Source organism: Aethalodelphis obliquidens, unplaced genomic scaffold (genome assembly GCF_003676395.1).
Source record: "Aethalodelphis obliquidens isolate GAN/ISIS:26980383/991018 unplaced genomic scaffold, ASM367639v1 scaffold47, whole genome shotgun sequence".
Classification (NCBI taxonomy): domain Eukaryota; kingdom Metazoa; phylum Chordata; class Mammalia; order Artiodactyla; family Delphinidae; genus Aethalodelphis; species Aethalodelphis obliquidens.
Genome location: NW_020837991.1, coordinates 14,780,492 through 14,805,639, shown reverse-complemented (window position 1 = coordinate 14,805,639; position 25,148 = coordinate 14,780,492). Strand labels below are relative to the sequence as shown.

The following is a 25,148-nucleotide window of genomic DNA, read 5'->3' as shown; positions in this document are numbered from 1 at the left end:
TGGTGAAGTCCCAGGAAACAGGGTTTAGATACTGCATTCCCCAATTGACCGGCTGTACCTTGTTTTATATTTGTGAAAGTGCCTGATGCTGTGCCTGGACCATGGTGGTCAACAAACACGAGTTCTAGTTAAGAAAAATGCATAGAATCGTCGCAACACTGGGCATGTTAGAATAACCAAGTGGGGTTTCAACATGTGTGTAACAGCAATACATTTACCTTTATTTAAATTTTTTTCATCCAGCCCATGCTTTTCCTGTGAGGTCTGCACACAAGGCACAATGTTTTTAAAAGATGGAGTTGGGGAAGGAAGGGAAGAGGAATCATCTATTTCAGGCTTGTTTAATCAAGGAAGACTTCCTGGAGACACTAAAAGTTATGATCGGCATTGAAGGCTGAAGAAGAAACAGCTGGAAAGGAATTAACGTTATAGGGGATGCTAGGTGCTCGTGTACAAGTACATATTCCCAGTTCCCTTTCCAACAGCCTTCTAGGCTCTATAATGTTATCCCCCCTCCAGAACACATGGATGGATGAAGAAGAGCTCGACACTAATTAACTGCATTTTCCTGGCAGGTCCAATTTTCCTTTCTGTGAGGCCATTACAGCCAAGTGCTTAAAGTTCTGCCTCTAAAGGGTTTACTTTTTATCTTACAGACGCTGGGACGTTTTGTTAGGAGGCTCCCAATAGCTATAATTGACTGTGAAATGGTTTTGGACAAACGAGGCAAGGAACTCATGGGGAGTGCTCACCTTGGGCTGGTTAGTGTCTCTTCATTATTCAGGAGCAACACCCCACTGCTTGATGATGAGGCTATTTTCTGGCCATCTCAAGGGCCGGCTGTAGAAGAAGACTGCTTTTCTAACAGCAGCCTGAGCTCAGCATGTGACACCTCTGCCCCTGGTCCTTTATCTTCCCCCTACCTTATCCTACTCTACTTTTGAACTGTTCCTACCAGAAAAGTCCCGAACTGCGAGCTTTCTTCAAAGAACCACTGATAACTAGGACAGGAATGTCTTGGCCTTATCATGAATGTGTCAACAGAGGTATCCCAGGGAATACCTTGGAAATCCAGCTCTACCATCTTATCTTGGGTTCATAACCATTGTGATCCACAGTTTCATCAGATATAAAATAGGAATAATACCTAACTCAGAGAAATGATGTAAGGATTCAACGAGATAAGGTATATAATACGTAATTGCAGGCACAAAAGTATAACACATATTAACTCAGAGTTCCTTTATCTTCTAAAAAGTGATGATGACTTCCTAAGAACTGGGAAGGGAGCCACGCTTAGAGGACCCTCAGATATGTCGGACACACACCCAATCACACATACCAGCTGAGGTGTTCAGGGAAGTAGCTCTAGGTTATTCTTTGTGCATGGCGGGGCAGGGGGCATGGTCGTTGAACCAACTGTGTTGGCACAAAACTCATAAGTTAGTCTGGCCAAAGATCCATGAAGTTCTCTGCCTGACAGAAGAAGAATAATGAGCTAAATCAGTGAGATCAGTTCCTTCAGAACTTGAGCAGATCTCTGGAGCAGGAAGCGAGCCAAGCCAGGGGAGAAACAGGAATGACAAGTAACAGTGACCAAATGAGCCACCGGAGAAAGACGAATCCACCCTGAAAAACAGAAGCCATTGCCGGAGCGCCCCTCCGCCACCATGTTTCTTGCTGGGCTTTCCAGATCCAGGAGCAGCTCAAGCGTTTCCTAGCAATAAGCTCTTTCCCTCACTTGGTTTGAATGAATCTGTTTCTTGGAACCAAGGAAACTTTCGCATATATTCTGCAATAGACCTTAACGTCAGGAAATGGAGTTTGCTCTTCTCTTTGAGAGAAATGGCTGTGCGTTTCAGACTGAGCATTCACTAACTATCTGCAGAGGTACATGAGCGAAAAGACCTGGAACCTCCTAGAACATCACCCATAGGAAAAAACACACACCAAGAAAGCAAGAATATGACTCACTTGGTACAGAGGCATTGGGCAGCAGATGTTTACCAGGTTTTTTTCTGACTCAGCATGTGAGCCTCCTTCCCAGTTCTTGGACACCCTGCCATACGCTGTGACTCTTGGTGGTGGGCAGGGCATAGCCAGTTATGACAGAAAGATCAACTTTCTTCCTACTCCCTGGCATTGAAGGTGTGGGCACATGGCTTCAGCTCAGACAACTGAGAGCTCACAGAAGTCTTCTGAATCTCAAGTGACAGATCCATTAAAAGATACCATTGCATTAGATGTGCAGGGGCCGCCATATATAGCATGAGTGTTAGCTGAATTGAGTGCCACGGGGGAGGTTACAGAGGGGGCCGTGTTCAGTGGGTGTACAGCGGGTGGGTGGGTTGAAGATCATCAGCGTGTACAACTGCACAGTTTCCCATCAGGATTATTTCTGCTGCTGCCTTCTTCCCTTGGCTTTCTAGCTTTCTGTTGATTCTATAAGCTGCCAGCCTTCCTCTCCATAAATTCCTCCCATTATGCCTTAATGGTTGGTTTCTGTTGCTTACAGCCAAGATCTCTGGCTGATAACCGTTACAAGGAAGATAAAGTCTGGATTGGTAATTACAGAAGCTATTAAAGAGAGGTGAGATTTTAGCTGGGGTTCATTCTTTTAAATTTTAGGTCCACTAAATGAAAATGACGGACTAGCTGATGAGTGAGGCTTAGTTCGAGATGCAGAAAAGATGAAGCCAAGAAATCTTCTGGAAAGTTTACCCCAATCCTACTGTAGTGGATGCTGTGATATGCTACCAAGATTCCCCTCAGAACCAAGACATTCGTTTTCCCAGCTACCAAGAATGTTGAGTGCTGATGGACTGACCACAGCTACCTCTTCTTTGGGATTCACCTCAGCCTAAGGGAGCTTCCACACCCATGGCAAGGCCTCCGCCCCAGGGACAGGTCCCATCCAATGACTGGTCCTCGTCTTATTTGGGAACAACTCTAAAGGACTCTCCCAGCTTCAGAGCTCTCTGTGGGACCAGCTGAGGCCTCTGATGGTACTGCATCATAGTTCGGCTGCTGCCCTGCCCAATGTGGCTTCCTTCCCTCTCCACAGGTCTTGTTCCTCATACAAATCTCCACTTCAGTGAGTTTTCTAGGAAACCCAAAATAAGACACCTACCTATCCCAATGCAGAAAACAGCCACCCTCTTATTAGAGAGACAGAGCCATGACTCTTGTCCAGCCTTACGACACCAGTGACATAATAACATTATGACACCCAGCCTCTCTTTCAGGCATGCACTCTGGCCGGCTTGCTCACCACACCCTGAGCCTAAATCTAACACCATAGCTTCTCAGTGTTCGTCCACAGTCGAAGTAGAATGTTCTGGATAACGAAAGGCTAAGTCATCAAAGAACTGCACTAATTGTGTTTCAGACCTTTGGAATGCAGTCCCAAGACCCATCCCATACTGGTCTGTGCTGGGAAGTCATAGGCATTTACACTGTAACCTTTTTATTTGTTGGTACCTAACGTTGTTTGTTATTGTTGTTACCAGCGGTATGCTGTTAAAGTGACTCTCAAAAAAAAAAAGGGCTTCCCTGGTGGCGCAGTGGTTGAGAGTCCGCCTGCCAATGCAGGGGACACGGGTTCGTGCCCCGGTCCGGGAAGATCCCACATGCCGCGGAGCGGCTGGGCCCGTGAGCCATGGCCGCTGAGCCTGCGCGTCCGGAGCCTGTGCTGCGCAACGGGAGAGGCGACAACAGTGAGAGGCCCGCGTACCGCAAAAAAAAAAAAAAAAAAAAAAAAAACAAGCCCTGATTCATATAATTTGCCAGTTTCTATGGTGTAAATATTCACAGCATGACTTGTTTCAAACCACAACACGATGTCACAGAAACTACCACTGTGATGTCATGGAACACAGAGTTAGGAAGAGATGCTAACAGTTGGCTGGGGTTAGCTGGCTCCAACGCTCCACTGTTATTTCCCTTGAGCAGATGTTGTGTCAGTTCAAAGAGTCTCCTTGGGATGCCTTCATTGGCAGAACATAAAACCCTGACGGCATTGTCTTTAGAAATAAGGGAAATGTAATATCTCAAACAAAAATAAATCTGGAAGCATCTCACTTCCAAGATTGGTTAATGTCCCCCCTCATTTTTCATCTTTGGAACCTGGATTCTTTCATCTTTCTACGCTGCCATCTCTGGGTGCTGGCTTAGCTCCTATAAGGACCATACCAGGCTGTCCGTGTTCTAGATGCTCGACACAGCCATGACACTATCCGATAAGCAGAAGAAACAGAGCAGTTTCCTATTATGTATGTTTTTATCAAAAAGGAAATTAGTCCACTGGTGATCATTTTGTAACGTGTAGAAATATCAAATCACTATGCTGTGCACCAGGCACTAACATAGTGTTGCAGGTCAATTATACTTCCAAAAACACCCCAAACAAATAAACAAACAAACTCATAGAAGAAGAGATCACATTTGTGGTTACCAGAGGCACCGGGTGGTGGGAGGGGGAACTGGAGGAATGTGGTCAGAAGGTACAAACTCCTGTTATAAGACGAATAAGTGCTAGGGATGTAAGGTACAACACGATGAATATAATTAGCACGTCTGTGTGTTACGTATGAAAGTTGTAAACAGAGTAATCCTAAGAGTCCTCGTCACAAGGAAAACATGTATTTTTTTCTTTTGTTTTGTATCTATATGAGTTGATGGATATTCACTAAACATCGTGGTCATCCCCTCATGACAGACGGAAGTCAGACCATTATGCGGTACACCTTAAACGTATACAGTGCTGTACGTCAATTAAATCTCAATAAAAGTGGAAGAGGGAAAAAAGAAAATTAGTCCAGATTCTAGTAGAGGTTTTAATACCTCTGCATATTTCACTCTGCTCAGAGAAACACGGACTGGCTCATGTACAGAGAAGATGGAATTTTCTTCCCTTACACGAGAAGGAAAACATTTTTCTCTCGCACAGTTATCCTCACCAATGTCCCCTGACGTTTTGGCGGTGCCCTAAACGTGCCTGATTCTCAGCCCAGGGAGACTGGTGGGAGGGGAGTAAGGTCTGGCACTTGTTTTGTTTTTATCACTGACCAGCCATGGGACTTCTCTCTCACTTATAAAATGAAAAGATTAGATCAGCTAAGGTACAGAATTTTTTTTTCTTTTTGCGGTACGCGGGCCTCTCACTATTGTGGCCTCTCCCGTTGCGGAGCACAGGCTCCGGACGCGCAGGCCCAGCGGCCATGGCTCACGGGCCCAGCCGCTCCACGGCATGTGGGATCTTCCCGGACTGGGGCATGAACCCACGTCCCCTGCATCAGCAGGCGGACTCCCAACCGCTGCGCCACCAGGGAAGCCCAAGGTACAGAATTTTATGATTTTATATTTCTATGATCAAACCCCTCCTAGGATCTTATGAAGGCAAACCCAGATAGTGGAAGATGCAATAAAGGACGCACTGCACCAAGCCCACTGTCAGAAATGTACCAAATCTTACTTTCCTTTCTCTTCCTTTCCCGCACTAACACTCTCCCAGCTCTGGGAAGCTTCTGGGGGAAAAAAAAAAAGCAGGAGACTATATCAAAACATAAAATAAAACTTTTCAAAAAAAAAAAAAACACTTTTCTGAAAGTGTTTTTCAGCCATAATTAAGGAGAAAACTCTCCTTTAGGAAGCAACGTGAAAGTTGGTGGAAGAAGCCCCAGGTCGCCATTGCCATCCTCCTCTCCCTGCCGTTGTTTGTCTGCTGGTCATAATTGTTAATGAAGAAGCTCCAGAGCGGTCACTTGCTTACTTCGCTGCTAATGATAGAAATAAATGGCTCCAATTTGATGTGGCAGGATTGCAGAAGGTCACCAGGCACGTCTCCCATTCTTGGCACTTCCAGGCTCCCGCGAAGCTCTGTGAGCAATCTGTCTTGTCAGCAAGTCCTATCTTGTCCCATCATTCAGGGTGGCCTGCCTGCTCATCCATCCCCAACCCCCAGGTGGGCCTCCCCCCCGGCTGACAACTAAATGTTAGAAGTCACTTCTGAAGACAAGGGCTTCTGAGGTTGAGGCAGCACGACAGCATGGAGAGAATCGGGCACTGACACCCAATGGCCTTGGACTTAGGAAACAACAGCCAGGCATTCATACAAATCATCTTCAATACTCTCAACCTCCCTAAGAAGTTACGTGGTACCCATGTGTAGGTGTGGCAGCTCCGTGAAGTTCGGTGTTTGTCCAAGGTCACCCCGCTGACCCAGGATTTGATTCAGAGCTGCGTCCCAGTAAAGCCTCCATTTAATACTGGAATGGAATCTGGAGGGAAGAGAGGCTACAGAGAGATTAGAAAGTCATGAGATGAGAATCATCTGGTGCAGGGAACTATAGTCAATATCTTGTAATAACCGATAATGGAAAAGAATCTGGAAAAGCATGTGTGTGTGTGTGTGTGTGTGTGTGTGTGTGTGTGTGTGTATACAGATGACTGAGTCGCTTTGCTGTACACCTGTAACTAACACAACATTGTAAAGCAATTATACTTCGATTTTAAAAATAGAGTCAATTGGTGGACCACAGGAGCACATGGGCTAACTCAGGGAGAGGACCCACAGAGAAGAGCAGGGGCCCAACGTGTAAAGGTGGGGATTTATCAGTCATGGGGAGAAGGATCCAGAAAACACAGAAGAAGCAGAAGAGAGTTGAAAAGGGCAAGGAGAGGAGAGTTATGGTCATCCTTGTTTTGATTTTTCAAATGGGACTTTTTTTTAAATGTCTTACTGATTTGTCCCCCATCCATCAAGCAGTTTCAGCTCAGTGCTTATTTCATCAACTCACAACCTGAGATGCCCCCCAGGGCCCAGGCAGGTGAGCAGTTCCAAATGATGTGGCTGGCAAGGGGCGCTAGGGAGAGGGGAAGACTACAGAAAACCCGTATCAGTCAAAAAGGGGCAGCCGGCACTCAGGTTCAGCTGACTGTGGCCAACACTTTTGCCAGAAGGAGCTGGAATTCCTAGTTTTTCATGCTCTGCCAACAAGACAGTTCCACAGCTTGGAAACAGCCTATAGGCTGTTTGCCATCTCTGCCCTAATGGGTGTAAGCCTTTCTACCTTCAAGAAATAGAAGTACCAGCCCCAAGATTTCCCAGGTTCTGAGGAGTCCTAGAGCCCAAGGCTAAATGCTTGTTTTTCACGTACAGTTTTTAAATTAGGAGGAAAAAGGCACATGTCATTTCTGCGACATGATCTGATTAGGCAAAGCAGAATTTTGTGGTGGAAGTAATTTGTGTTAAGTCATGACCGTACCAGAGGAAAATGGCACTAACGAGGAGTGCTTGTTAGCACCAAGGTCAAAGGTAACATTCCAGCCACAGGTTGATGCCAAAGGCATCGAAGGACTTTGTGAACAAGGACTTTGATAGAGAGGATAAAACATGGGTAACCGTCAACGAGAAGGACAGGCCAGGCAGCAAGAGCCTTTCATTTTCCCTCGTAAACTTTCTCCCTTCCTGGGTACGTGTTGGGATTTAATAACAACTTACCGCTTTTTGTACTCTCCGAAATGTTTTTTTAAAGAAGAAGAGAAAAGAACAACTCATTTCGAGACAGTCACCACTTAATAAACCCTGGGAGGGCTATCAGAGGAAACTTGTATTTGGTGTCTGGTATCAGTCAGTGGGTGCAAGTAAAACAAATTTCAGGCAAATCTTCTGGATTCCTCTGTGTGTGTATGTACATGTGTTCCTGCACTTATAGCACGTTTATCAAAGCCACACTTACAACGCTCCTTTGGGGAAGGTAGCTCCACTGCACGGCATTAGCTACATCATTGCTTTGCAAAGACTAATAGCTCCATTTCCTGTACTGGAATGGATAATCTATGCCAGGTTCTTCCTGGTTCACTCCTTCTACCTATCTGCCTCCATAGTTAGGATCGCTGGGCCATCTGAGCCCCACCTGTAGTCTCAGTCTTCTAATTCCATACTCTAGGGTTTGACATCAAGTCACCCTTGTTGTTAATCTAACCCTCAACCCTTATCTTTGCCTTGAAATCTTGAGTCCTGCCCCGTAACCTTCCCAGCACTCTGTCTCTCTGGATCTGGAACCCTGTCTCACTTTTGGAAGCAGCCCCCTCACCCTACCCACCAATCACCAAACTGGAATCCATTCTATGAACAAGACTGATGACAGACTTCTCTGACCTCCCTTGGCATCCTGAAGCAGTCGCCTACTGCCTGGTGGGATGCCTGCTTGTCTTGTCGCACAGCCTCTACATAGCTCCAAGTCCTTATTACATGAAATGCATCATTGTTGCTGCCTGTCTGCAGGACCGTTTTGCATCCCAGCCTTACACTAGCCCTTGCAGCTGAGTCTGTCTTCCTGGTTCCCACCAACCTTAATGATTAGTTCATGTTCTGTGTCTGCCCCTTCCTGGCTGTTATGGCCCAATGCAGTTAACCAGACCATAAGTGGTTCTGATTCAAGATAGTACCGTGGGGAACTGATACCATGAAGAACATTTCATAGGCTAAGTTAGATCTGCTTGCCTCCTTCAATGTATCAGTTGCATGTTTAACATTGGAATGTTTGATATAGAGTAAAAAACTTCCTGTTAAACAAAGGAAAGAATAATTATTATAATGATACTTTAGAGAAGCTTATATTGATTTTTGACTAATACATTTTGCAAGACTTACAAAGGAAAGAAGAGGTGCAATAGAAGCTGACAATGATAATGATGGCATCTCTCCCGAAGATACTCTTGATTTTTTCAAAACCATTTTCATTTAATTCATTCTACAAATTCCAAATGCCTACTAAAATCCAGATGCTCTATCAGGCACCAGACTAGACATGGAGTAAACAAAGAACAATGGGACATTAAGACACAGTCTTTCTCATTAAGAAGTTTACAGTCAGCCAGCATTCATTACGGTGATTTTCTAACATTTTTTCAGCAAGAAAATCAAATAATAATCTTACTTGGCATCTGTATCAGTCAGGATAGTCCTGGTTATGCTGCGGTAACAAATGAGCCTGGCATTCCAGTGACTTATAACAACAAAGGTTTATTTCTCATTCATGCTCATGCCCATCATGGATCAGCTAAGGCTCTGCTTCACATCCTCTTCATTTCAGGACCCAGGGTAATGTATCAGCCTCTATCTGGAACTCTGCTTGTCTTATAGCAAAGGAAAAAGAGATGAGAATATAAAACCCATACCCTGGCTCTTAAAGCTTCTACCCAGAAATAACATGTCTTTGCTACTCTTATTTCATGGGTCAAAAGAAATCTCATGACCAAGTCCAGCATCCTCAAAGCCCAGAAATATAATCTTCTCCAGGAAAGAGCAGCAACTATTTTTGAAGAATAATGGCACACCTCAGTATAGAAAGTAAATAAACGGATGGAAGTAGCATCCCTCTTCCTGAGGAATCTTTATAGAATCTTCAGCCTCTATGAAATTCAGTTGAAAAACCATCTAACCATCATCTCATCTGAAATTCATAAAAGCCTAGGAAGTAAGCCGAGAAATTGTAATTGTCCCGTCTGAAAGGTAAGGAACCTCTCTGAGGCCCAGGAACTTTACATAACCTCCCAGAAGACAGACCAGGATAGAGTACCGGTGCCTCCTCCTTTACTAACCTCCCTGTGAGACCTTGCTGGAGCCCCAGGCCCCGTATACATGAAGCCCTTTGTCATAATATCCACGGAATTCCTAAAAGCCAAGAAAGCTGTCTCTTTCTTAACCACTCACTTTGGCCGCAGCTGCATTTTGTCCCAGGTGGCCTGCTGCCCACAAGGCCATGCCGTGCAAAATCACCGCAGAAATCCTGGCTCGGTTTGACCTTTGGAGGGTGCTTACAACACATTCTGAAAAGCAGCAGACACATCGTGCCAGCTCCACCGGCAAGCGCTTCAGAAAACGGGGCCTAAGAAAGACCTAAAGGGAGAACAACTCAGCCTAAAGAGATGGTACCAGGCAAGGCAGTAAGAGCTAAGTAGAGAGGTGACAAGACACAGTCCCTGCCTCTAGAGATTTCAGAGGAACCGGGAAGATGAACTTGGAGAGGATGCTGAATGCGTCACTGTTTAGGAGTGATTCCATAGGATGTAGCCTCTAGGAGTGAGGAGAACAAGAGAGGAGGGAGGCCCCCTTGGATTCTGAAGCCAGAAGGCCAGCATTTATAAGGTGAGTGAGGCCCTTGTTGACCAGTACCACCAATATGTATGAACTGTTACCCACCTGGAAGAAAGAGCTTGGACTTGGAAACTAAGGCTCAGGCTTGACTTCCAGTCCTGTCACTCATTTTTCCATACAACCTCAGGCAAACCTCTAAGCCCATCAGAGCCTTGGTTCCTTGCCTCTAAATAGGAGATAAGTACAACCTGCCCTAGCTGCTTCACAGGGTGGTAGTTTAGGCCAAACACATTGTGAATAAGAAACTGCTCGGTTACATGTAAACTTGGCCTCTCTTCACTGTCATAACTGAGCGCTGCCTCAGCACACGCTAGGATGATCAAGTCATCCGGTTTGACTGGGGCTTTCTCAGTTGTAGCAGTGACAGTCCCACATCCCAGGAACCTCCACAGTCCCAGACAAAACGGGACAATTGGTTTGTCCATCACATATTCTGACCAGGAGGGTGGGGAGGTCCCTGCTAGCCATAACACTGTTTCTAAAATTTCTAACTGGTGTACAATTCAGTGGGTTTCAGTACATTCACAAGGTTGTGTGATTATCAACTATCAACTATTATCAACTATCCAGCTCAGAACAATTCCGTCACCCTAAAGAGAACTCATTAGGAGTCAGTCCCTATTCTCCCCTCCCCTCAGCTCCTGTCACCCACAAATCCACTTTCTATCTCTACGGATTTGCCAATTCTGGACGTTTCATATAAATGGCATCAAAAAATATGTGGTCATTTGGGTCTGGTTTCCTGCACTTAGCAGAATGGTTTCAGGTTCATCCTGGTGTAGCATGCATCAGTACTTCATTCATTTTTGTGGGTGAATAATATTCCACCGTGTGGATATACCACATTTGGTTTATCAATTCATCTATTGATGGACCTTTAGGTTTCTTCTACTTTTTAACTACTATGAACAGTGCTGCTATAAACATTTAACATATAAATTTTCATGTGACCATATGTTTCCATTTCTCTTAGGTGCTCATTAGGAGTAAAACTGCTAGAAAAAAAAAAAACCCAAAAAAATAAGAACAACTGCTGAGTCATACGGTATCTCTATGTTTAACTTTTTGAGGAACCACCAAACTTTTCCAAAGAAGCTACATGTTACATCCCACTAATAGTGTATGACGGTTCCAATTTCTCCATATCTCCATTTGTTATCATATGTCTTTTTTATTACAGTCATCCTAGGGAGTGGAAAATGGTAACTCACTGTGGTTTTGATATGCATTTCCCTGATGGTGTGCATTTTTCATGTCCTTATTTGGTCATAACACTTGAATTCCAAAAAAAAAGGGATCATCTCGCCATCCTGAATCTCCTTTTTGAGAACATAGGAGCTCTGGCAAGTTACCAACTCCTGGACACAAGAGAAGAGCCTCTGTCTGGTCCTGCCCAGGACAAAGGTCCAGATGCCTGTCCACAGCTACAGAATAAAGTCCAAATTCTTTCATGGCATCCAAAGCCCTTCACTATCGATCTCTGATTTACTTTTACATCCTCAACCCCTTTTTTCCCTACGTGAACACTCCACTCCAACAGAGCAATTGTTGTCCAAATAGACAATCTATTTACTGTCCCCGGGAACACATCACTCATGTTTCCTCCTTTGAATCAGTAGCCAGTGGGAATCTCAGTTCACAAACTCACAAGTGTGAGAAATGTTACAACTTTCTCCTTTTCTATCAACCAACGAGTTCTAGCCTTAACTACCTTCCTGCAAGACTGGTGAGAGGGACTTCCCTGGTGGTGCAGTGGTTAAGAATATGCCTGCCAATGCAGGGGACACAGGTTCGAGCCCTGGTCTGGGAAGATCCCACATGCTGCAGAGCAACTAAGCCTGTGCGCCACAACTACTGAGCCTGCGCTCTAGAGCCCACGAGCCACAACTACTGAGTCCACGTGCCGCAACTACTGAAGCCCACGTGCTCTACAGCCCATGCTCCGCAACAAGAGAAGTCACTGCAATGAGAAGCCCGCGCACCACAGTGAAGAGTAGCCCCCACTTGCCGCAACTAGAGAAACCCCGTGCGCAGCAATGAAGAACTAACGCAGCCAAACAATAATTTTTTTTTAATTAAAAGAAAAAAGACTGGTGAGAAATTCTGCCTCTGTCATTCTGAGGGCTCTACCCAATGCTAGAAAGATGTCAAGGTTTCAGGGACTTACACACTCTCAAAACGTGGAAGGGGAGGGTGGGAGATGGGATATGATGATGAAGATTACCATGGAGATGGAGACTGTCCTGGTTCCCATGGCCCCTCCAGTTCTGGTGGTTCTTCTAGGCCCGCCAGAAGCACTGCAGCCTTCACCCATGCTGCAAGCCCTATGCCTAGAACCTGCCCTTCCTCTAAGAACACCCCCCCAACACATACACACACAGGGTTCTGCTGTAGAATGACTCTCATGGAACCTACAGACTCTCTCCTTCTCCTTGGAGAACTTCTGTCCACTCATATTCCTCCCCCATTTTTGAGAAACCCCATGGGGGTGTCTCACATATGGGTCTGCACTGTCCTTGGAGCCACTCCTGGCATCTCCATTTCCTCCTCACCCGCCGCTGGCCTCCTAGGGCTCCATGCTTCCCAGCTGCCTCTCTGGGATGAACTGGCCTGACACACTACATAAGCAACTTCTGGGTGCCTTCTGCTCACACTGCCTGCTGGTGCTGGAGGTCCCTGGCAACTTCTTCATGTCCCAGTCACCTCTAGTCAGTGACCTCCACCCAAGACACAAGTCCACAGCTCATGGCACCTGTGCTTACCACAGCTTGCAGAGACTCCAGTGCTACGACTTTCTGTTCCCTTTTATTTGACTTCCGCTTTCTAGGATTCAGCAGGAATCTAAGAGAGGGAAGTCAGAGAACAATCTGAGAGGCATGTACCATGCTCTACTCTAAATTCTTCCTCCCGGATATCATATCATCCCGCGGTTCCTCTCCTAGGTATATACCAAGAGAAATAAAAACATACGTCCACACAAAAATCTGTACCTTAAGGTTTATAGCAGCTTATTCATAAAGCCAAAAAAGTAGAAAGAACCCAAGTGATGAGCCAACCAACGGATGAATGGACAAACTGTGGTATATTCAAACAATGGATTATTATTCCGCTGTGAAAAGCAGTGAAATGGGGATATACACTACAACGTGGATGAATCTTGAAAACATTATGATAAAGGAAAGCTACTAGACACAAAAGGTCACATAGTGCCTGACTGCATTTATATGAAATGTCCAGAAAAGGTAAATTCATAGAGACTGAAAGTAGATTGTGTTTGCTAGTGCTGTGGGCACAGGACAGATTGTAGGGTGGTGGCTAAAGGGTGCACGCTTTCTTTTGGGGGTGACGAAAACTTCCTAAATTTCATTGTGGTGATGGTTATGCAACCCTGTGAATAAAACAAAACCCACTGAATCGTAACTTTAAAGTATTCTTTTAAAAATGTATTTATTTTTGGCTGCGCTGGGTCTTTGCTGCTGCGCGTGGGCTTTCTCTAGTTGCAGCAAGCGGTGGCTTCTCTTGTTGCGGAGCACGGGCTCTAGGCGTGTGGGCTTCAGTAGTTGTGGCACGTGGGCTCGGTAGTCGTAGCTCGCGGGCTCTGGTACGCAGTCTCAGTACTTGTGGCACGCAGGCTTAGTTGCTCCGTGGCATGTGGGATCTTCCCAGACCAGGGCTCAGACCCATGTCCCCTGCATCGGCAGGCAGATTCTTAACCACTGTGCCACCAGGGAAGCCCCACATTGAATTGTAACTTTAAATGAGTGAACTGTAAATTATGTCTCAATGAAACTGTTATCAAAAAAAATAAAAATCTACCTTTCCTTCCTCCTTAACCCATTATCCTTAGTCCTCTCTCTCCCTTCGGAAAGGTTCTTTCCCATAAGGCCCTTCCATCTTTTGTGTAAATGAAATCCCACTGGACTTTCCAAACATACCCACACATTTCTAAATTTGCAACAGGTATACCACTTAGGCTGACCTCTATGATGCCAGCCCCAAGCGTTCGTTGATAGGGATGCTCCTCGCTACCAAATAGTGTTTGAACTCTTTCCAGAGTCTGAGAAGAAATTAGCATCTGAGAGTCTTGAATTCTGCATCCTCTTTATCTCTGAAGTTGCTGATAAGTACGAGTATTTTCTGAGGACCCCCTTCCCCAAGCACCCCCAGCCTCAACCCATTTCTTCATCTGTGTCTCACTCTGGACTGAAGTGTGACCACAGATGTGTCCTGTGTACATCTTGCCACACGCCCCTGTGTGAGGACAGCAAGAGTTGGTTCTACACTGTAGCCACCTAGGTTCAATTCTTTATTACGATACTTCCTATCTTTGTGAATACTTCATATCACAACACTGGATGTGACTCAGTGGCTAATGGGGAAAGTTTAATATTATTATTACATGGGAGATACGGCTGTGCCACCCAGTAGGGAGTCCATTGTCCAATCACGGTGGAAAAGTTGGAAGATGAAGGAAGAGCGTAAAAGATGCCCCTGTGATGACCGTCGTGAAGGAAGCTGGTCTTACAAAACAAGGTGAAGGAGGTGGCAAGTGGAGTTAACACAAAGGCCAAGTACTCAGGCCAGAGCGCTTGCGAGGTGCTGTGTGGCAAGCCAATCCCATGAATGACAGGAGCATTCAGCCAGCATTCCAACAAGGAAATTTAGAAGGAAGCAAGATGGGGTGAATCAAAGCCTTTTGTGGAGTCAGTTGATGTGGTGGTCATGAAAGTCTGTACAATGAGCAGCTACTCAGGCCACGAAGAGCAACAAGGCTACTCCGCCTCCAGCCTTCTCAGCACCACTCTCCCCCTTCGGTGGCATTAAGTCAAAACTGCAGCAAACAGAGGCAGCCAAATGGGCTAGAGCTGCCTACAGACCTGGGCTGAAGCAGCTCCCCCATCTTCCCCCAGGAAGAACTATCCTCCGTTCTCTGAAACGTTCAGGGTGGGAGGGGGAGCGAGGAAGAAGCCTAGAGTGTTGAACAATGAAATCCCTAAACAGAAAGGGGAATTCATCTTTATCAGGAAGATTCCAAGCCAGGGGTTTAGAGAGCTATGAATAATCATGAAATAATGATTTCAGAGATACACGATGGGCACAGAGGAACCTGAAAACCAAGGGAGAGAACAGCAACCCATGGGAATCGGAAGCTTAAAACCACTTGTGTGGTTTGGAGCACATCTTCCGGGAGGTCAGGATCAGGCCAGGGGTCGGAACCAGACAGGGGAGCCAAAGGCAGGACATACTGGAAGGAAAATGGGCAGGGCTGTTAAGTGTTGCTCCAGGGCCGTGCATGGGTCTCCCCTGGTGGGTTTAGGGAGCCAAAAGCCGCTCTGGAGATGCTGGAACATCCGTTGCTCTCACTTCTCCACCACTGCTGCCGGAGGCTACACCAATGGCTGTGAGAAGCAAATCAGGCCCACTTCCCATGTAGGTTTGTAGTCCGACCCTTAGCGCATTAATAACACATCACAACAGCCTCCCATGACAGCAGAGGTCCCGACCCCAAAGCTCTGGGTCCCAGGTTCTCAGAGCCAGGTTAAAGAGGTGACCTCACTTGCCCTCCACTTAACTTGATGTGACCTGGCCCCTGTGGCATCTCTCCAGGTCAGAATCGAATCTCAGCAGGGCACATTCATCACTTAACGCCCTTTCTGTGCCTTACTGATGAGGGAATTGTAAGAATAGGACAGAGGGCATCCGTGGGCTTCTGAGAGGGAACACATCCGAGTTTTAGAGCTTATGGGGCTGCAGACACATATTTACAAAAGTATTGGCAGTCTGATACTGGACCAGCCAAGATAAATTGAATAAGCTAGACTCAGGAAGAAAGAACTAGGTAGTTGGATAAATGGCAGAGAAACAGGGCAGAAGAGATTTGCACAATTAAAGAGAGAGGACGGAGCCAGACAAGGGGAAGCACTGCTGTGAAAAGCTAGTGTAAGGAAAACCTGGGGTCAGGCCCCTACCTTTCCCTGTAGCTTTTAGATGCTTCCGGCTTGCATGGCAACCAAGGGCAGCTCAGCCAGCCACCCCCTGTGATGAACAAAGTAACTGGAGGCACGGCTTACTGCAGACCATGACTTATAACAAGCGACCGGAAGCCCTGAGCCCAGATCTGTTGGGATGTGAGAGCTCAGACGTCTGTGGGCAAGGCCACACCAGCCCACACAGGCAGAGGAGGCTCTCAAGTCTGATAGGCCGCCCAGGAGGTGAAGCTTCTGTGGTCTTACCGCTTCCCTTCTTCTCACACACGATGACCTTTACTGAAAATTCTTCCCACGGCCTAATGTTTAACTTCCAATTTCTTCATGAGTCCACTTTCTATTACCCATCACAAAGTAGCTGAAGAGCCATGACAGAGACTCACCTTTTCTTTTTTTTCCATATAGTTCCTTTATTCCCCTTTGGGGTCAATCACACCCTTAACCCCCATCCCCAGGCAACCACTGATTTTGTTTTCTATCCCAGCAGTTTTGCCTCTTCTAGAATATAATATAAATAGAATCCTACAGTATTTAGTCTTCTGTCTGTGATGTCATTCACTTAGCATCATGCTTCCATATTGTCTCATGACAAAACTCTTCTTGAACAAACTTACTTAGGCTCTGCTGAGCCCTCTTCTCCGCGAGGCCTCCACCCTGGCTCTGTGTCCTGCCTTGGAGAGTCTAGTTTTAGCAAGAATCTTGCTAAGTCATCTCCCAACACTTGATGTCTGATCAACTTCTTCATCTCCACTCTTTTTTTTTTTTTTTTTTTTGCGGTACGCGGGCCTCTCACCATTGTGGCCTCTCCGGTTGCGGAGCATAGGCTCCGGACGTCCAGGCTCAGCGGCCATGGCTCACGGACCCAGCTGCCCCGTGGCATGTGGGGTCTTCCCAGACCAGAGCACGAACCCGTGTCCCCTGCATCGGCAGGCGGACTCTCAACCACTGCGCCACCAGGGAAGCCCTTCATCTCCACTCTTGATGCCTATGTTCTTGGCCTTGTTCAGCAAGAATCCTGTTAAGTCAATTTAGCATGAAAGTCCCCTACCCTTGATGTCCCCACGTAGTAATCTTCCATTCACTGATGCGCTCAGGATTCTGCTCGCTGGCTACAAACCCCTGGCTCTCTTTGCTGTGTTCAGAGTTGAGCCCCATCTTTCTCCCCTATTGCAACAGAGCTGACTCATAATGAATAAAGTCTTTTTCATCATTTTAGTTAAGCGTCCAGTGAATCATTTTTCTTTCACGGCAGCTCTCACCATATTCTTTTCTAAAAGTGCTCCTTTTTCCAGAAGGTTGGTGAGCGGCCCTGTAGCTTCTCATCTCTGATTTGAATAGTCTAATGACCACCATGCTGCACCCAGACCTTCTACCCCACCCTCCTGGCAAAGTTGGCCTCTTCTGCCTGAGTATCTGATGGTTTGGCTGATTGATGTGAATGGTACTAAATATCCTGAGTGTTTCATTTGGAAGTTAAGTGGAGAAGTCCATTGTGCATTATGTACCTGAAATTACTTTCTTTGGAAGTGCCTTGGAATGGAATTACCAAGCCTTTCTTTAATTAATTTGGTACAAAAGTTTATTGCGAGGAGCTCCTGGGATAATGCCGATAAGAGAGTCCAGCTGCTGCCACTCAAGTGTTTGAAAGCCTGGGTTTTACAGTCGGGAGGACTCCCTCCAGCCCTTCCATTACCTGGCAGCTCACAACTGGGCTCCACTGCAGACAGAAGTCAAGAGGACAGCCTGAGACAGCTCCCTGGGTGTGTTCATCCACTGTAGGTGAGACCATCATGCAGAGAAGTTGAATATGAATGGTGCTGGGCTTGGCCGCCTGCTAAAGGAGTCAGGAATTTCAGGAAGGCCAATGAACAAATCACATGAGAGAGATTCTAAGGGGAAAGTCTTGCTCTTAAGGGGAAAAAAAAATCCATGGAACCTGAAAATCCATTTTCTTTTCAAAAGTGAAGTTTTTTCACCTCTTAGCAGGGAGGAGGTTAATCACTCCGAACCTTATCCCCGTTTCCTGGACTCTGCCAGCCCTTCCCAGAGCCCAGAGATGCAGAGCCCAGCCACCGTGGTGGGGCGTCGCATGAGGGTCTATACCACGACTTTACCCTATAGTCCAATTCTCTCTAAAGATACTTTGCAATTTTCAAGATTTTCCTCAAAACATGATTTTTGCAGTAAGAAATTTTTCAAAATACCTCTAAGGTATATTTTGAAGGTAAAATATCCAAGGAGGATATTTTAGCATACACTTTGCTTTTGTAAGGAACAGAAAGTTTTCCCCCTACCCTCTTAAGTTCTGTTCCTGGGGGCCTGTGAATTAAACTGACACCAGACAAAGAAATTCAGACACCAGAACACCAGACACCAGAAAAGGCATATGAATTTATTAATTTTGAATTTTACATGCATAGGGGCATCACAGAAGGAAGTGAATACCCAAATGAGCAATGAGATTTGAGTTTATATACTGATGGGGTTCAGGCACGCTACCCCAACATATGGCACCTTGGCATATTGAATATTTTAAGCTGAAGGACTTTGAGAAAAGGTATGTGTGGGAAGACTTTCTGACCTTCCCCTAAAGCAGGTCATAAAAGCTGTACGTTGAGAGGTGTCTTCCCCATACAGAGACAATGAACATCCTCATCTCTAAGACCCAGGAGAGGAATCTGAACCAACAGGGTCTGCCATTTCCCCCAGTTTACTACACTTAGCTCATACCCTTTATGGTCCTATCACATTTTCCACAACTTTCTACTCTTCAACAAATCCAGAAATGCTCGAGTTTAACCACTCCCTCCAGTCCCATTTCCTTAGGAAGTGTCCCACGTCATGTAAAACTTATATGAAATAACTTTGGAGGCTTTTCCCTTGTCAATCTGTTTTTGTTACAGGGGCTCCGGCTGAGAATTTAGGAGGGTAGAGGAAAAAGATATTTTCCTCCCCTACAAAGTCATCTAAAAAGGAAATGGGAGGGACAGAGGGGTACTTCTGGGAGAACAAATGACTTCTAAGAAGGGGTAAGGAGAAAGGGCACTTATGGAAACACAAATGGCTGTTTCTGTGGGGTTTTTTGGAAAGATAAATGGGCCCTTAGGAGAATAGGTGGGAGATTTGATAGTGTTGTGACAGTATTTGTCCCAGTGGTGGCCAGTTCTGAGAAGAGATTAGACTTGCTTCCGGGGGTGGGGGGGGTGGGGGGGAATTTATGACAATTGAGTTCTTTTGGGAAGTTCTGCTTTTAGGCAGATAAGGGATTTTAGGAACTCAAACGCCTTCAGCTCAAAATAATTCTTTTGAGAAATACTTTGGGGGTGGCATGTTCCAATCCTTTTCACCTTAAAAAGATTTTTCTTCCTCTTTTTACAGAATTAATATTGGCTCCATTTTGTATATTACTTCAATTTCTTTTAACATCATATTACTAAAGAGTCTTCAAATGAACTGTGACTCTTATTCTCAGAGTTGAATTTTCTGGAAAGGGAGGACTTTGGGAGGTTAGATCTGTGAGAAACTTTATAAACATCTAGCTCAGAGGTTTTCCAAGGTTCTGGCTGGGACCACTGTCTCCCAGTGAAGCTGATGTGGACCCCATTATGCAAAGCAGATGAACCCCTCTGGGCCCTCACCACCCTCCCTTCCCCCTTCCATCTCTACCAGAGATAGGCTGGCACCAGAAAATAGTTGGCAAACCATAGAACTAGCCCAGGGATTGGCCTGTAAGAGTAGATAGTAAATATTTTAGGCTTTGCAAGCCAAAAGGCAAAATTGAGGATATTGTGTAGGTACTTATATAACCATTTAAAATGCAACCATTTACAAATGTAAAAAGCATTTTTAACTCATGGGTCATACAAAAACAGATAGAACAGGGCTTCGCTGGTGGCGCAGTGGTTGAGAATCCGCCTGTCAATGCAGGGGACACGGGTTTGAGCTCTGGTCCGGAAAGATCCCACATGCCGCGGAGCAACTACGCCTGTGTGCCACAACTACTGAGCCTGCGCTCTAGAGCCCGTGAGCCACAACTACTGAAGCCCGTGTGCCACAACTACTGAAGTCCGTTCGCCTGGAGCCTGTGCTCTGCAACAAGAGAAGCCACTGCGATGAGAAGCCCGCGCACTGCAACAAAGAGTAGCCCCCGCTCGCTGCAACTAGAGAAAGCCCGCGTGCTGCAACGAAGACCCAGTACAGCCAAAAATAAAGAAATAAAATAAATAAATTTTAAAAAAAACAATAGAACCAAAAGACAAACACCGTATTATTCCACTTAATATGAGCACCAAGAGTAGTTAAAATCACTGAGACGGAAAGTAGAATGGTGGGTGCCAGGGACTGGGGCAGGGAGGGCAGTGAGCATTATTGTTTAATGGGGAACAGATTTTCAGATTTACAAGATGAAAAGAATTCTGGAGATGGATGGTGGTGATGGTTGCACAGCACTGTGAATGTACTTCATACCACTGAACTGTGCACTTAAAAATGGTTCATATATACACTACTATATATAAAATAGATAACCAAGGACCTACTGTACAGCACAGGGAACTCTACTCAATTTTTGTAATAACCTATAAGGGAAAAGAATCTGAAAAAGAATATATATATATACACACACACACATCCATACACTGAATCACTGTGCTGCCCATCTGAAACTAACATGACATTGTAAATCAACCATACTTCAAATTTAAAAAATCTAAAAACAAACAAACAAAAAACAACAAAAAAGAAAGTGCAGATGGTAAGTTCTACGTTATGTGCATTTTACCACCACTTTCAAAAGAGGAGGGACTCAAGGGGAAGCCAGTAGTGACACAGCCACTGCAGCCGCTCTGCAACCAGGAGGGGCCCCGCCTGGGCACAGTGAAAGGCCCAGATAGCAAAGTGGTAGGCAGACAGACCCTGGTCCTGGAAGACTCCAGCAAGCTGCCGGCTGAAGCAGCCTGGCCTTTCTACCTTCAGCCTTTCTATTGTTTAAACTTGTTGAGTAAGATTTTTCTTGTTATTTGTAAGTGAAAGGGTCCCGCCTGACACAGCACTCAGTACGTGTGACTTCGATGTGAGCTACTCTCCTGCCCTCTTCCCACAGGCTTTTTCATTCCTGACTGTTTACCTGAACTTTGGACACCTACCTCCCAAATCTGTGTGTGCTCTGATCTCATCTGAAGGCTCGGCCTTTGACCTGCTGCCTTTTACCTGGAGAGCAGAGTGCTAGCTTTGTTTCCTCTCTCCCTTCTGGAAACCTTACTCCCACTTCCTTGCTAAAGAGCCCCTTCCACCCAGGGTCTCTCTGACACAGTTGTGAGCACAGGATTCACCTTTCCTCGACCTTGGACTGAAACTGTCAGAGAAGAGGCTCTCCTCTCCTGGGGTTCCTAGGGGGTGCACGTCACATAAGCCAGGAGCTGCGGATGGCCCCTGGCCCATTCAGCTCTGCCAATCCAATGGTCACGTGCCAGACACAGCCAGCTCCTTTCACCCTGGACCGACTCACCACAATACTTAACAGTGGCGGACGCACGCAAATGGACTCCTCTACGAGACAGAAACAGATTCACTGACATAGAGAAGAGACTTATGATTCGCAAGGGGGAGGGGTTGGGGGAGGGGTGGAGTGAGAGGTTGGGATTAGCAGATGTAAGCTAATATGTATGGAATGGATAAACAACAAGGTCCTACTGTATAACACAGGGAATTATATTCAGTATCCTATGATAAACCACAATGGAAAAGATTATAAAAGAAGGATGTATACATATGTAGTATAACTGAATCACTTTGCTATACGGCAGAAATTCACACAGACATTGTAAATCAACTATACTTCAATTTTTTTAAAAAATTGTTAAACACACACACACACACACACACACACACACACACAAAATGGCGTCTGCAAGCTCCACCAGCCCAGAACCTTAACTGAGGGCTCCTAAGAGCCATCCTAGGAGCCCGCACCCCACTGGGGCTGTGGCCTCTCTCATCTCCATCCTGTACGAGGCTACTTGTTCCCACTGGCCCTTCTACTGAATTCCCTCCATCCCAGTGTGCCCGCACTAGTGCTCCCTGGGGATGGAAGTCTAGCACCAGACCTCAGGTGCTTGGCAGAGTTCTGATGCTTTTGTCTGGTTGCTGTCCATCATTTTTCCCCAGAGATGAACTTTAAATCTAGTATCTATTCTCCAGTAGGTTCTACAGAATGACAAGGAAGACAGACAAAAGCTGGGGCCATCTCACTCTGCCCCGCCCATCCTGCTTCTCGTTCCCTGGTCCCAATCCTGGCTGCGGTACTTGAGATGGCCACACTCGCACAGCTCCCAGGCCTCCCACTGGAAGATTTCCCATCTGTCTCAAGGATATGGCCTTTCAGCACAAATGAATGGAACAAGGATTAATTCTGATTTGAAGCTATGAGTTCAACATAAAAGTTCCCTAAGGAATTACCAGCCTCTAGCCAAGAATACCCGCCAGCTCAGGAAGAAATGTCACACTTGACTGCAATTCTCTCATCAATTCCATTAAAATCATCAGAGCCATTTGTCAACCCTGTTGATTCTATCCTCAGAGAAATAAGGAGAGGATAGAAAAAGAAGAAAGAAAGAAAGAGAAAGAAAGAAAGAAGAAAGGAAGGAAGGAAGGAAGGAAGGAAGGAAGGAAGGAATCCCAAACTTGAAATAAAATGAGACATATCTACTTCTCACAGTCTCCTCCCTGACATCAGTCTGGGTCCTCTGGGAAGAGATTTATTGAAGGAAAAGCTTATGAAGGATAAAGGAGAGAGGGATGAAGGCAGGTATAGTCGGAGATGCCTTCAGACCATAATGCAGGTCTGACATCTGTAAACAGCAAGAGGGAAGGTAGGACAGGGTGGAAGGATCATTGCACTTCGGTGCAGTTCCGAGAAAACCTCAGCCAGGCTGGTGCAGAGCCCTGGGGCAGACTGCCACCAGAAGGGTCCTGTACTGGGCAGGAGCGGCCCAGCTCTGGGGCCCCTGTCATGCTCAAGTGCCGTGGCTGGAAGTGAGGACTAAAATGCCACCTGCCATATCAGTAAACAAAGGATGTTGCAGCCATCAAGCCACCACATTACAGCCACCCCAACGTTGAGCCTTGAGGAAACGCAGGATGGAAACAGGATGCCCGCCATCTAGCGGTCAACTGCTGCAGCCACCCCCGACGGTGCACCCTGGGGAGACTCAAGATGAGAAGCACAGGATACTGGTCCCCAAGAGCTGAGGTGCACATCAAAGGGATGATTTCAGTGAGTCCAGATTTCGCATCTTCCCATACATAGAAAAGCACTCAGTTCATTAACTTGAGATGTCCGGTTTTCTTTGATTAACAGTAATCTTTTGATGTTCCAATTACCCAATGTTTTGTTGCAAAAACTCCTATACATATCCTGGCTCCCCCCTTGCCTCTTTGGAGTGGTCACTCACTGTTCTCCAAGATGGTTGTCCTGGGTTTAAGTCCTCAGTTTTTCTTCCAAAGAAAACATAACTCTCAACTTTTAGGTTGTGCATTTTTTTTTTCAGTCGACAGGAGCAGCCTGGGGCAAACATGGCCACAGCATGAATCTGAAAGTACAACAGCTGATGACTATCTACCAGCTACCCTCCCCGCAGAAGGTTCTCTTGAACAGAGGTTGGAATGGCAGGCGCACCTCCATGGCCATCACAGCCCCCGCAGGTCCCCTGCATGCCCTGAATCCCAGCAGGACCTGTTGTGGCTCTTACCCTCATCTTTAATCAGTCATAACCTGGCCTGCTCCCTAGATATCTTAGTTCATTAACCATTTCAGTAAATACCCATCAGCAAGGAGATACAGGAGACCCACAAAGACAAACTCATTCAACCTTCATCAAGCACCTGCGTACCGTATGGGGATACAGTGATGAATGAGGTCGACGGTTCAAGAAACTCAAAGTATAGGCTAGGGGTTCTCAACATTGGCTGCACACAGAATGAGCTGGGGAGCTTTAAAACTGTGGCCTGCAGGCCAAATCCAGCCCACCACCTGTTTCTATGTGGCCCACAAGCTAAGAAAGGCTTTCATATTTGTAAATGCTTTGAAAAAATGAAAAGAGAAAGAATATTTTTTAACATGTGAAAATTATATGAAAGTCAGTGTCCATAAATCAAGTTTTATTGGAACACAGCCACGCTCATTTGGTTACGTATCATCTATGGGGGCTTTCACGCTATAATGGCAGAATTGCATACGTGCAACAGAAACCATACGGCACACAAGCCTAGACTATTTACTCTCTGGCCCGTTATGGAAGAAGTTTGCCAACCCCTGGGCTAAGGTATTAAGATGTCCATAGGATTTTGTTACTAGAAGTTTACTGGGACACTGATGACAGCAGTGTCAGAGGCACCTCAGAACAGGTACAGAAGCCAGACTACGTTATGGGCCCCCAGGTTCGTGACACACCTGGGTGCCTGACAAACACTGAGTCCTGCTGGCCAAGATGAAAGAGAGGACATGACAGATTCCATGTTGGCAATCCTCTTTGTTGCCTGTGTTTTAAGGAAAGTCTAGTCTTTTCACAAATTTAGGGTGAAAAATACTCTGGACTGCCTCTGGAAAAGCATGTTTATACTACTTACGTCGCCAAATAAATACATTCTTCCTTGTTCCGAGATATGGTTCCTCAAAGCAGCCTCCAGCACTAATGCCACTCCCTTTGCCAAGTCCTTCACACACATCTCCCTTTTCCATCTCTCTGTCTTTGCTCCCGAGGTTCTCTCCGATACATAGATTATGAAAAGAATCTTTGACAATATGTAATGCTGACATAGCTTCAAAATCACAATTTATTCCCTAAACAGAATAAAAGGAAGAGCCCTGTTTGTTTTAAATCAGATATGGATCCAGCCATCAAGAATATCGTCTAGTTGGGAAAATAGGAAATGTACGAAAATAATGCATGTTTGTAATAGGGAGGAATGTTTTGTATTCTATTACAAGTTAATCACTAAAG

General features: G+C 45.8%; 1 long non-coding RNA gene across 1 annotated transcript; it reads right to left on the bottom strand.

Annotated features, from left to right (window-relative positions):
• Window positions 1–9,008: 9,008 nt before the first annotated feature.
• On the bottom strand, window positions 9,009–10,793 carry LOC113607332 (uncharacterized). The gene is made up of 2 exons (XR_003427893.1): window positions 9,719–10,793; window positions 9,009–9,141 (listed from the first exon to the last, which is right to left on the bottom strand). It is a non-coding gene; the product is annotated as an uncharacterized LOC113607332 (long non-coding RNA).
• Window positions 10,794–25,148: the final 14,355 nt, after the last annotated feature.